The 12,715-nt window shown below is 33.4% G+C and overlaps 1 long non-coding RNA gene across 1 annotated transcript; it reads left to right on the top strand.

The window, feature by feature from the left end:
- Positions 1-1,658: 1,658 nt before the first annotated feature.
- On the top strand, positions 1,659-9,593 carry LOC139520696 (uncharacterized). The gene is made up of 2 exons (XR_011663941.1): positions 1,659-2,185; positions 8,304-9,593. It is a non-coding gene; the product is annotated as an uncharacterized lncRNA (long non-coding RNA).
- Positions 9,594-12,715: the final 3,122 nt, after the last annotated feature.

Here is a 12,715-nt window from a genome sequence, read left to right as displayed (position 1 = left end):
GAACTCATTTTCATGGTTCAGTGGTTATAGTTCAGTTTTCGTGTTTTGGTCTGTTTTTCTTATTCTGTATGCAATTGGTCTACTATATTTGGTGTACGGAATGATTGTAAGGTGTATACTTCTAGCTGGCAGGTGTCGTCTGACCTTGACCTCATTTTCATGGTTCATTGGTCAAAGTTAAGTTTTTGAGTTTTGGTCTTTTTTTCTAATACTATATGCAATAGGTCAACTATATTTGGTGTATGGAAATATCTTATGATCTATTTGTCAGTTGCGCAGGTTTTATTTGGCCTTGACCTCATTTTTTCACGGGTCATTGGAATTTGCTCAGTGTTAATTTTTTGTGTGTTGGTATGTTTTTCTTAAAAATATAAGCAATAGGTCAACTGTATTTGTTGTATGGAGGAATTGTTAGCTGTACATACCTGCCTGGCATAGTGCATCTGACCTTGACCTCAATGTTTAGTTTATGTGACAGTTGTTATAAAGCTTTATATTTAGGACGAACAACATAATATCAATGATAAGTAAAGAAGGCGAGACATTTCAGAGTGTGCAGTCTTGTTGTTAAATACACAACAAATATCTTGTCAATTAAAAAAATCAGAATCTTGATCATATCATATAAAAAAGGAGTTGTAGTATGATTGTCAATGAGACAACTCTCCACATGAGACCAAATGACACAAAATTTAACAACTAAAGATCACCGTACGGCCTTCAACAATGAGCAAAGCCGACTCCGCATAGTCAGTTTGAATCCGGGAGTGGGTTTTTTATCCTTTCCTCCAAGAAGATATTTGTATTTACTTTGGACATTCTTTTGGACATATATTCTCTAATATGTCTTTAAGTTTGGAATTCAATTTGGATATACTAGTGTAAAGGGTGGAGAAGACAAATATTTGTTTTTCTACTGCAAATATACCAAGAGTGTAAGTATTCTAACAGATCTTTGGGATTGTTTGGTGTATCAAAGGTAAGATTTTATCATAAAGTCAAGAATCGTTATATTTAAAGATGACATGACAGTTACCTTCAGATTAATAATGATAATTTGAGTTTAAAAAACAGTGCAAGAAATTATTTTTGATTTTTTAATAAAAACAATGAATTTATTTACATAAAGTCTACAGAGGGGGAAAGGATGACTATTTTGTTACGTGTGTTTCGTATATTTTTTTAATCGTTTTAAACTTCTGATACTGCAGCGTTTAGCAAGCGACCAAAATTATCAGTCGAAATAAAGACTGATAATATACTCTATAAAACACTAACAAATGTATTCGTATAAACAACCATTACATATTCTTATTCTTATTCTTATTACAACTGAAGTTAAAAAGTTGTAAAGTTTATAGTGTTTTTTTAGGTGCACTTGCCCATCGGCCAAATGGTTGAAAACATTGGTCTTAATTATGAGGTAAATTGATTCTGCCCGTTTTGTTTTGATTTGTTTTTTTTTATCTGAAAGAGCATCAAGTATACAACGAACATATATAATTTAGGCGCGGTAATTGTTGAGTAAATTCGATCAGTATAAGATGTTTATAACAATAATATAATTTTTGAAAGCTAAAAGTAAATGCTGACTGCATATACCAACAAGTTAGCCGTAAGCTGAAATTCGTTGATATGCAATATATTCTTGTAAAAAAAAAGTTGGTGTTTAACAGCGGTTATGCTAGTACGATAATACTCTGAACGAAAACTACACAAACAAGATGTGGCTGATTTGTCAAACAAAGTTGTTGTTGACAAGTTCAAAACAAAACTGTAAACTATTACTCTGTATACACTTACTAAATGTATAATTTATAATTTTGTTACTAACTTGTCAACAACCACTTTGTTTGACAGAACAGCCTCATCTTGTTTGTGTAGTTTCCGCTATCAGTTTGACATCTACAAGTGTAATATTAAAGTGACCTCGGGTTATAGTATCCATTTTTAATTTGTCGGACATCTTCAATTAACGGAAAGTTGACATGTCAGATAAAATCAAACACCGCAATAGTTGGGGAATATTATGTTCATCAGACAGATTCTTTGCATATCAACAATTGGTTATCTGACCAATCAAGCACACCCTCGGGTTATTGAAAACACGTGGTCAGAATAGAAAATTTTGTCAACTCCTGGATGTTGGCTTTCATAGAATCATATAAGGATCTACACTATACATGTAAGTACTTTTAATTCTATTTTATATATATTGTTTTTACTAAAGCAATCTATCAGTTAAACTTATTATTACACGTATCATGATAGAAAAATTAATGTAAATTGCCAAAATATTCTGTATATTGAATTATATGTCTGTAAAGATCTGTAAAGTAGATAAGAGGACAACGTATTACTGTAAAATGTCGGGTGGACATCCTGTCCGATGTAACTTTAAAAGATCAGTTTATAACGGGCAAACATTGCAGAAGGAGCTAATCGTAACTGAAAATGGAGCGAGACAATTGCGTGGACAGGCTTACTGAGTATTTGTACCTTGCAGCAAGATTTGCATGCATCACCCGTTTTCTATTTTTAGTTATATCACTTAGTAAGTATAAATAGGTTCACCACAAACGAGGGACATGGCGAAATAAGATATAAAGTCAGTCATAAAACAGTGTATACTTAGGGATCTATAACTGGTTATTTCAGCTGTTATTCGTGTTCATAGCCTTGCTGGAATATATTCTATATTTTTGTGAAATCGGAATAACTAGTACTAGTATTTGCTTTTGAGTATCGTATAAATGAGAAATTATACAAATAGTGAGTTGAACTTGTGAAGCTGTATGTTTAGTATAGTTCTGCATAATCATGCTGGGATATGTTCTATATTAGTACTTGCTCTTGTTTTGTTGCCGTTACAGTATCAGTAATTGCCTTTTTGTTGATCCCGCTTTAACACATTTCAAGAAGAACTGTCGCCCTACTCTGACTTGAGTTATATGACTCCGAGTTACTAAACTATGAATGTACTCTTAAATGTTTTATTCTCGACATAGATGCAGCAATAAATGACCATTTACTAGTATATAGTGTATGGCCTGGTTAGGGATCGTTACACATCATCCCAATATATGACAAAAAGCAAGCAATGCAATCACACACTCAGGTGGTTCTCTCCCGAGCGATGGCACTAAATTGAAAGCGTTTTAAAAAATAACGTTGTCAAGGTCTTTGTATGAACTGTTTTTAAAATTAAAAAAATTAAGAAATAACTAATATAACTGAATATATCCCGAATTACAATAGTCTTTTGTAAACTGTTAGACTTCTATAAATGTCTTTCTGTTGATTTATGTTGTGTCTTTAATCTCCCCTTTTCATATTTTAGTTTAATTGTGCTTGGGAGAGAGAGGTGAGGCAAACAAATCTGCGTGGTCTTATAAGGATAATTTGAAGAAAGTTCCCTTTAAACTTCCTACGTAATTAGTACGATTAATTTTGTGGAATTTTGTCAATTAATTTCTTAGAAGTAACTTAAACTATAAGCATTGTCCTTGATCTTAAATAAAAAATGATTTTTGAAGAATTTAAAGTTTTAAAAAACCCGAATACAATGCCTTACATTTAATACAATTACACACGCAGATATACTGGTAATTTGCCAGCTTACCGTTTCTATACACCCCTTACATAGTTGACCAATTCTTGTTTTTTAGTTAGAAGGAATAAAAGGGTATGGATTGCATCTTATCAGAAGTTACAGCTTCATTATTTTAAAGTCGACAAATTTCGTAATCTTACTAACCACAGTATTTGGTCCCAGATAAATATATGGAGATTTTGTTTGATTGCCAAAAATGCAACTCACTAAAGCTGACAATATGAACAATTTAACATCATGTTACAGCCTTCAACAGTGAGCAACACTCAGGCTGTATACATGTAGTAAGCTTTCAAAGGACAAGGATGATTATAGAATGTGAATCAATTCAAATGCACGAGAAACCCATCTGAATAATTTATTATACAACAACTAACGAAAAACAATTATGACAGACTTGCATTTTTTTTGTTAGATGCTCCTTTTTAATCGTGCTATTGGGTAAACGCAAACAATGATCGACCGTCCTAGTACTGTCAATAAAAAAAAATTCTCGGTATGATGCCCAATGAGAAAGTTTTTCAGTTCTTCACAAGAGATTAAAATGACACAGAAATTGACAACTAAAGGTCACCGTACGGCCTTTAAACAATGAGAAAAGTCCATACCGCATAGTTCACTATAAAAAGCCTCTAAAATGAAAAATGTAAAATCATTTAAACTAGAAAAGCAACTGCCTAATTTGTGTACAAAATAATAAACGAATAACAAATATGCTCCTTTTTATAGTGTGTTATAAGGTAAATACCAAAACTGTCTTAGTACTGTCAGCGCTTTTTCTGCACAAAAATTAACTGTGGCTTACGATTTAGATATTTCACACAGGTATCGTTTCTTGTATTGCAGTAGTATCTCGGGACCAGCTGTTAATGAAAGGGACGTTTATTAATTTATTTTTTAACTGATTCTAATCGGTGATGAAAATGTATTTAAGGGCAAAAGGTTGCGGATTTGATAACATTCCATGTTTAAGGTTTATTTTTAGGAAGTATTTTTTAAAAACCGTCTATCAATTTAAAACTACTTGACCTAAATGGGAAATAATGCTTGTAAATGCAAAAAAAATAGAAAATAGTCGATTCAGGCCCTAGACGTCCCTATTATGTTAGCGGAGTTTGACACATGTCAATGAAACGAAGAATAAAAGATAGAATGCATCTCTTTTTATCTCTTAATCTTTCTGCATTATAATAAGTATAATTCTCAACAGGTCTTTATTCAAGCTGACCTACAAACGTTTGTTTTGGTCCACTGCTATTGCATTTCGTAATCCATTCAACGATTTAAACTGTTCATCAGTCTGTGTGGTTATAATCTATGTGGGGCAACCTGCCGTATGTAATAAAAGTGCTAATTAGCTGTCTAATTGTAGCATTTAGAGACACATTTTTCGTAATTTGGATAGCTAAACGTCAAAAGGAGTAATACTGTCAAATATTTACTCAAATTAAGACTTATAATAAAACAACGACCGGACAATTATTTGTACATATGAAGTTGTAAACACGTGAAAGGAAAGAAGTGAGTATTTTTTTATTTTCCGAAATTTTCTATTGGATCGTTAAGAAGGTAAAGTTTAAGATTTTTTTTTCATTTTAAACGTTTTTCTTCTTATTAAAATTGATAAAAAAAAAACAACACCAAAATACACGAATCTATTCAGGAAACATTAACATTTATTACAATCATATTTGCAAGACAGTCTATTTTTTAAATTGTATGTTAATATTTTAAAATGTAATGATATTTTATAAAATATTCGAGTATATAAACGTCTACTACTTTTATGTGTAGACCAATCCACGTTCCTGATTCTTCATTTAGACAACTTTATCTTCACGTAAAAATACCCCAAAAAATAAATGAAACGTATAAGCGGTTTCCTTTTCTATAATTCGATAACACTATTCTAGCCGACCGTCTTTTCAAATAGTTTATATTAATTAATTATTTGGCCAAATAATTCATAACAAGGAAAATTACAGACAGATTAGGTTTTTTTTTCGAATGTATTGAGAAATACCAATACCATTGTAAAGTCATTTTGGTGCCCTTTATATCTTGCTGTTCGATGTCAGTCAAGGCTCCGTGTTGAAGAACGTACTTTGACCTAAATAATTGTTTTTCTTTTACAAATTGTGACTTGGATGGAGAGTTGTCTCATTGGCACTCATACTACGTCTTCTTGTATCTATGTATAATTGGGACCGGTTTGTGACAAAACTTCAAAATGGGTGCCATTTTTATGACTATTTATCTTTCAATTTCAAGGCTGACACCTTGAATGAAAGTGTAACATTTTTGTGGTCAGTAACTATGATAGTTACTGATTAAATGACTTTGACATAACGTAGGTTTCAGCTTTTTAAAGAATTGAAAATCATTGTATAAATTTAAGAAAAATACTTTAGCTCTTAAATCAAAACAGAAATAACTTTCAAATTATTTTAAATTATGACTACTTTCCAAAATCGTTCCTATCCTGGCGAAAATCTCCATTTTATACACATTTCTCTAGTAAAGACTATCGATTTACATTAAGAAAAAACATTATCCCCAGGCTCTGAAAAAAAAACCCGGACACGCAGATTTAACCGGCGATTTCTAGTATTCTACTGGTTTTTCTTCTCGGACATAATAGCTCGCTCGGACAGTAAAAAGATTAAGCTTTTCGTAAAAATAAAAATCTTTCATCAGATCCGCTTCAAATGTTTTTATTTCAAATAATTTGCCTTAAGAAATACGATTTATTTTCCCACACAATGCTGGTATTGTAATGTTTTCTCGGTAGCTGGGTACCTGGTATCGGGTTCAGAAACTCTCATTAGTGTCCATGCTCTTGATCTTTACTGTATTATAACTACTTTAGATGAATTGTGTACTTTAAAATTCAGGTAGGTGGAATGTATAATTATATGAGGGTAGTAAATATTCATCATGTGAAGACTTTATTCGTCTGCTTGTCATTTCTCTATTCCTCAAGTTTCCAGTTGGAAAGTCAACATGAACCTTAAATGTAAGATGTCTCCCGTGATAGAGTATCAAATTTCGCGCCCTTCGGCATACCCAAACATTATAATTGATTTAATTGTAATCTTGCTTTAAAATGCTACCATTGTCAGTCCATACTTCTGTCCGTCGGTCCGTCCGTTTAACCGACATTTTGTAGGTCCCGTAATTGTTTTCCGTTCTCTAACTTAAGTTTGCCTCAACCAAATTTTATGAAACATAAACATAATGCACCTTGCTCAATATCAGAAACCTCAGATTAAATTCTTATTTTGTTGTCGTCACTTTTTTGTTGTTCTAGAGTTATGCCCCTTCATAAATTTATATGCAAGCTGGTGGTAATCTGTGTCCCATGGACACATTCTCTGTGTTTATTGTAAGCAAAGCGTGGACCAAGGATCTGCATTTCAATCGGTTTGACTTTCTCATCACTTTGATTTTTCACATTTGATTGAATTTAAATCCTACATGCATATCAATTCAAATCCATCCGGAATATAAATAGGTCACGGTGATCCAGTTTGTGTACGTTACTAAAATGTCAGTTTTTGCTTTGATGTTTGCCTCAATATAACAGTCGTGTAGATGTCCTCACTGTGACTTTGAAATGAAGAACATGAATTAAAGTTCTAGCTCTGTCTGTCTTTATGTCCGGCGTCCCGTGACAGGCCACGGTCTCACCGTAACTTGATGACTGTTATCCAAATTTCATGAAACTAATCAAAGTTGTTTCTTATGATTGTCAAACGATCTGTATACTTTTTGGTGATATTAGGATTTAAACTTTTAGAGTTACGGGTTTTTATATCTAAAACAGGGGTGTGTTTTTTTCACATGTCGCGCCGTATTTCAGAAACAATTCATGATTATTGCTTAAAACTTTCGCACAATATCTCAAAAACGATTTATGGTTATTGCTTTAAACTTTACACAATTTTATTTATATTAATCTCAAGATCTGTATACTTTTTGGTGATGATTCAAATTTTCTTTTTAGAGTTATTGAGGTTAAAAAAAAGGGGGGGGGTCTCTTTGATATGAATATGAATGTTCCCTTTTTTGTAAATCATAAAAAACCAGACGCACTTTCTTTAACTTCTTTGATACTTTGTTTCATGACTCGTATTGGATGTACTTGTAAAACCTATTTAATTTAAAATTCCATGAAATAAATTAACCTGAAAATTTCTCAAGAAAAAGGTTAACTTGGTCAATGGACCTTATAGTTTCGATAAACAAAATAATTTCTACCTTTGTGAAATGTAACCGATTAATGAAATTCGAGCGACAAATTGGCGAGTGGATAAAAGGATTTGAACAATTACCACATAAAAGTACAGTACAGCTGGAAAAAAAAAGATGCATGCAATCCTGAACAATAACATTTTCTTAAATATCCGCTTCCTGCTTAAACAAAATACTTAAACGATACTAAAGTATTGAAAACCCATGTCCTCAATACATGTAAATATAAAAAAAGATGTGGTATGATTGCCAATGAGACAACTCTCTAAAAGAGACAAGCTTGTTTTTGATTCAAATTTACCGTGAAGTTGAAAAGTTATATTTATTCTATAAAAAAAACCAATCCGGCATAAGTAAACCTTGAGATGCACAAAGCATTTATAATACATTTTGATCATATCCCTGTGATTTATAACAACTATTTTTTTTTTTTCAGATCTAAAAACAAGTCATGCAAACTCAAAAGACGACACGAGGATTTTCTGTCCGAGCGTTTTCAGAAGGTCTTAAGAGGAGACTATCCCCAAAGGGAAAAGAAGTGCAACAACCGAAAGGAATACTTCGGAACAACTCAACTGAATCTATAACATGCGTTTACTGTGATCAAAACAATAATAACAGATCTTACACAGGTACAGATACTCTCCGGAGCAGGATTGGTAATATACCAGGATGTCAGACGTGTGCAGCAATGAATACGGACAATTCGTCTAAAAAGAGCGTTAGATTTAACACCGTTGTCCGGGAGAGGAACTACATAAGATCGGATGAGGAAAATCCTACAAACAGGAAGTATAGAAAAGTTTCATCGGACTATAATAGTGCAAAAACCACAAAACCTTGCTTTCAAGCAGCACTGTTCGCATGCAGTATATGTCACATAACAATGAAAACTGAGAGTGAATTCATAACGCACCAAAGAAAACATGGAATGAACAACACACAAATATTCCAATATCAGATGCCACACCAGTATCAGGATTATAGACCAATATCCCCACACATGTTTGTTCGGCAGTAGGCCGATTCCGCCATATATGTTTGTTCGGCAGTAGGCCAATATCGCCACACCTTTTTTGTTCGACAGTAGGCAAATTTCGCCACACATGTTTGTTCGACGGTTGGCCAATTTCGCCAAAAACGATTGTTCGACAGTAGGCAAATTTCGCCACATACGTTTGTTCGACAGTAGGCCAATTTCGCCACAAACGTTTATTCGACAGTAGGTCAATTTCGCCACAAATGCTTGTCCGACGGTAGACCAAATGCGCCACACTTGTTTGTTCGGCAGTAGACCAAATGCGACAAAAAATGCTTGTTCGACAGTAGACAAAATGCGCCATACATGTTTGTTTCGCAATAATGCAATGTTTGTGCTTTTTGAACATCTAGTCATTATAAAAACAATCATGTTCAAGATAAAATGTACAGCATTTATTGCGTATAAAAAGGAGCAGAGTTTAAAATTTTAAATGCATGAAAGTAAACCAACTGTGATTGTCGTCAAAACTATGCAGCTATGATGTGTTACGAATCATCGTGCATAACTTTTTAATATAAATCATTTTATCAAATTTTTAAAGTGAAGTTTATGCATGTAAAGAGAAGACAGCATGACTATCAAGACATCTGCATTATTTAAATATTTTCGATTTTAAATGTAACACATTTTAAAACATATTTTATGTACCAATATATTAAATATTAAAATAATGAGTTCCTTTTATTGAAAGTTTAAATATCTCGCAAATGACAAATTTGACACATCAAAATAATCTCTATCATTGTATTCGCTTTATTTATGATCACAAAAAAATGTTGGTGGATATACTTGTCCTTCGCCTACGGAAATTTGATAGCTTTGCAACACTTTAATATGAACCTGTATTTTACTATGAACAGGCGGAAACCTAGTTGAAATCCAACAAAAGAAACGGTAGTCTTTGTTAAAGAAGGGGAAAAAAGCCAAATTGGTATATTGGAACTTTCGAAAATTCCACCTTACATCAAATATAGTTGACCTATTCCTCATAGAATAGAAGAACAAAAAAAATAACATTAGGCAATGAACCGTAAACAATGAAGGTCAAGGTCAAATAAAATATAATTGACCTATTGTATACAGTATAAGAACAATAGACAAAAGCACAAACACTTAACTTTAACCACCTGGCAGATGGAGTTGCACAACTCACAATCATCCCAATAGAAAATGGAAATAGGGAATGTGTCAAAGAGACTACAACCCGACCACAGAGCAGACAATTAACAGACGAAGGCCACCAATGAGTCTTCAATGCAGCAAGAAATTCCCACACCTGGAGGAGTCCTTCAGTTGGCCCAACAACAAATATGTTACTAGTTCAGTGAAAACGTACTTCATACTTAACTCCGAATCATACACAAGAAACTAAAATTAAAAATCATACAAGACTAACCCAAAATTATACCTATTTCATACAGTATTAGAAAAACAGACCAAAACACAAAAACTTAACTACAACCTTGAAGCATAACGATGAGTTTTAGGTCAGATGACGCCTGTGAGTTTGACATGTGCTCCTTACAATCATTCCATATACAAAATATGATCGTAGACCTATTGCGTATTTTTAGTATAGATCTGAGATATTTTGAAAGCTTAACTTTGTTTACTGATCCATGAAATGAGGTCGAGGACAAGTGAAAACTATCTCACTATCTTAGCATGTGCATGCGTTCCTTGCGCGTTCCTTGCGCTATCGTTGTCTAAAACAAATGAGCACCAGACCATATCTAAATCTTTATTATGAAATATAAGCTTGACCTCATTGTCATGCTTCAGTGGTTATTTAGATACAGTCTGGTGTTCATTTTTTAGACAAACATAACGCATGAGGAACTTGCAAGGAAAGCATGCACATAATAAATATAGTGATCCTATTACTTGTAATAAGTTAATTAAGAGAGAAATTAAGAATACTAAAAATATTAACTTATTTTTCAATTAGTCACTGAACCATAATAATGAGGTCAGGGACAGTGGACATATGACATTCCGGTATATATACAAAGTATGAAGGATTCAAGTTTTTTCCACCTTCTAAAATATTAAATTTTAAGGGGGTGGACTATCGCTGCCGCCACCGCCGGATCACTCCCGGACTCCCTATGTCGAGCTTTCTGCGACGAACATGATAATTTGGTATATAAAAATTTAGTTTTTATGTTCACTTATAGCCAAAAGTCATAAATTTCTTTGAAAGACAGACATAGTTATTGATGTGCTAAAAAAAACTTTAACCCTAATCTGTATGTAAATGTTTACAGCCAAAAAAATAAATAAAACGTACATATAGGGATACTGGTTAACCAGAAGGTCTAATTATCAGTAAAATACGGGAATCGGAAAAAAATATGAAAAATTTGAGAACAATACTGTTAACTTTGATCTAAATCTGGTGCCCGTAACTGCAGCTAAGGTCACCAAGATGGAGGGTGAAGAATCGGATGAGAGTATTTTTCTTAAAAAACATGGTATATATTAGAAATAGTTCTCGGAATTTTGTGTGTTTATAGTTTATAGTAATACTGTAACGGCAAGAACACCGGAGTGTATCGAAGAAGGACAGGAGTTACTGTTTAGAAAGAAATCACTATATCGGGAAGATGTCCGTACTTTATGTAATAGAATTTGTTATCGTCATTGGATACTAACTTAAGAATTAAGCTTCAAATTTATTTCAAATATATGTAACATTATAATAATTTAACGTGGAACTTACAAGTAAAATTTAGAACAAGAGTGCACACGCTGAAATGTCTCGCCTTCTTTACTAATCATTGATATTATGTTGGTAATAAAGCTTTACTACAACTATCACATAAACTTAACATGATCCAAGAAAATGAGATCAAGGTTATGTAAACCAAACAAAAAATACATGTACACCTTTCAATCATTCAATACACTAAATATAGTTGACCTATTGCTTATAGTTCAAGAAAAAACAGACCAAAACACAAAAACTTTACACTGAGCAATGAACTGGGAAAATGAGGTCAAGGTCAAATAAAACCTGTGAGACTGACATATTCATGATAAAATATTTCCATACACCAAATATAAAAACCCAAAAACATAACTTTTACCACTGAACCATAAAATGAGGTCAAGGTCAGATGACAACTGCCAGCTAGACATATACACCTTACAATCATTCCATACACAAAATTTAGTAGACCTATTGCATACAATATAAAAAAACCAGACATAAACTCAAAAACTTAACTATAACCACTGAACCATGAAAATGAGGTCAAGGTCAGATGACTATTTTATTTATTATGTCAGTTTAGTTCACGCATCATTGTAAATATAATACCCCACTCCCACTAGGCCACGATCGCACTACGATCTGTGAAAAAATGCAAATTTTGATGATCGTAGTGCGATCGTGTAGATCGCAGTAAGGTCGTATCACGGTCTTAGTGAGGTCTTCAAGATCGTGAAGAGCGTGGCCAACTTTGAACATGTTCAAAACAATCGTGGTGCGGTCGTGACGAAATCAGGTCCTAGTAGAAGCGTAGTGAGAGCGCACTAAGATCGCAGTAAGATCGCTGTACAATCGTAGCGAGAGCGTGATTCTATTCGGAGAGACTGCGCTACGACCATCACGTTCTCACTGCGACCCAACTACGCTTCCACTACGACTATACCACGCTGTTCACGACCATAGTACGATTCTAGCACGCCCTTGCCGTCCTCATCACGCTCTTCTAACGACCTGATTACGTTCACACTACGACCATCATTCTCATTGATTGTCATTTTCACATAAGGGAATTTGATGTGACTGTCATCAAAGT

Source organism: Mytilus edulis, chromosome 4, assembly GCF_963676685.1.
Source record: "Mytilus edulis chromosome 4, xbMytEdul2.2, whole genome shotgun sequence".
Classification (NCBI taxonomy): domain Eukaryota; kingdom Metazoa; phylum Mollusca; class Bivalvia; order Mytilida; family Mytilidae; genus Mytilus; species Mytilus edulis.
Note: the sequence above shows the minus strand (reverse complement) of the source record. Positions and strands in the feature narration are given on the sequence as shown.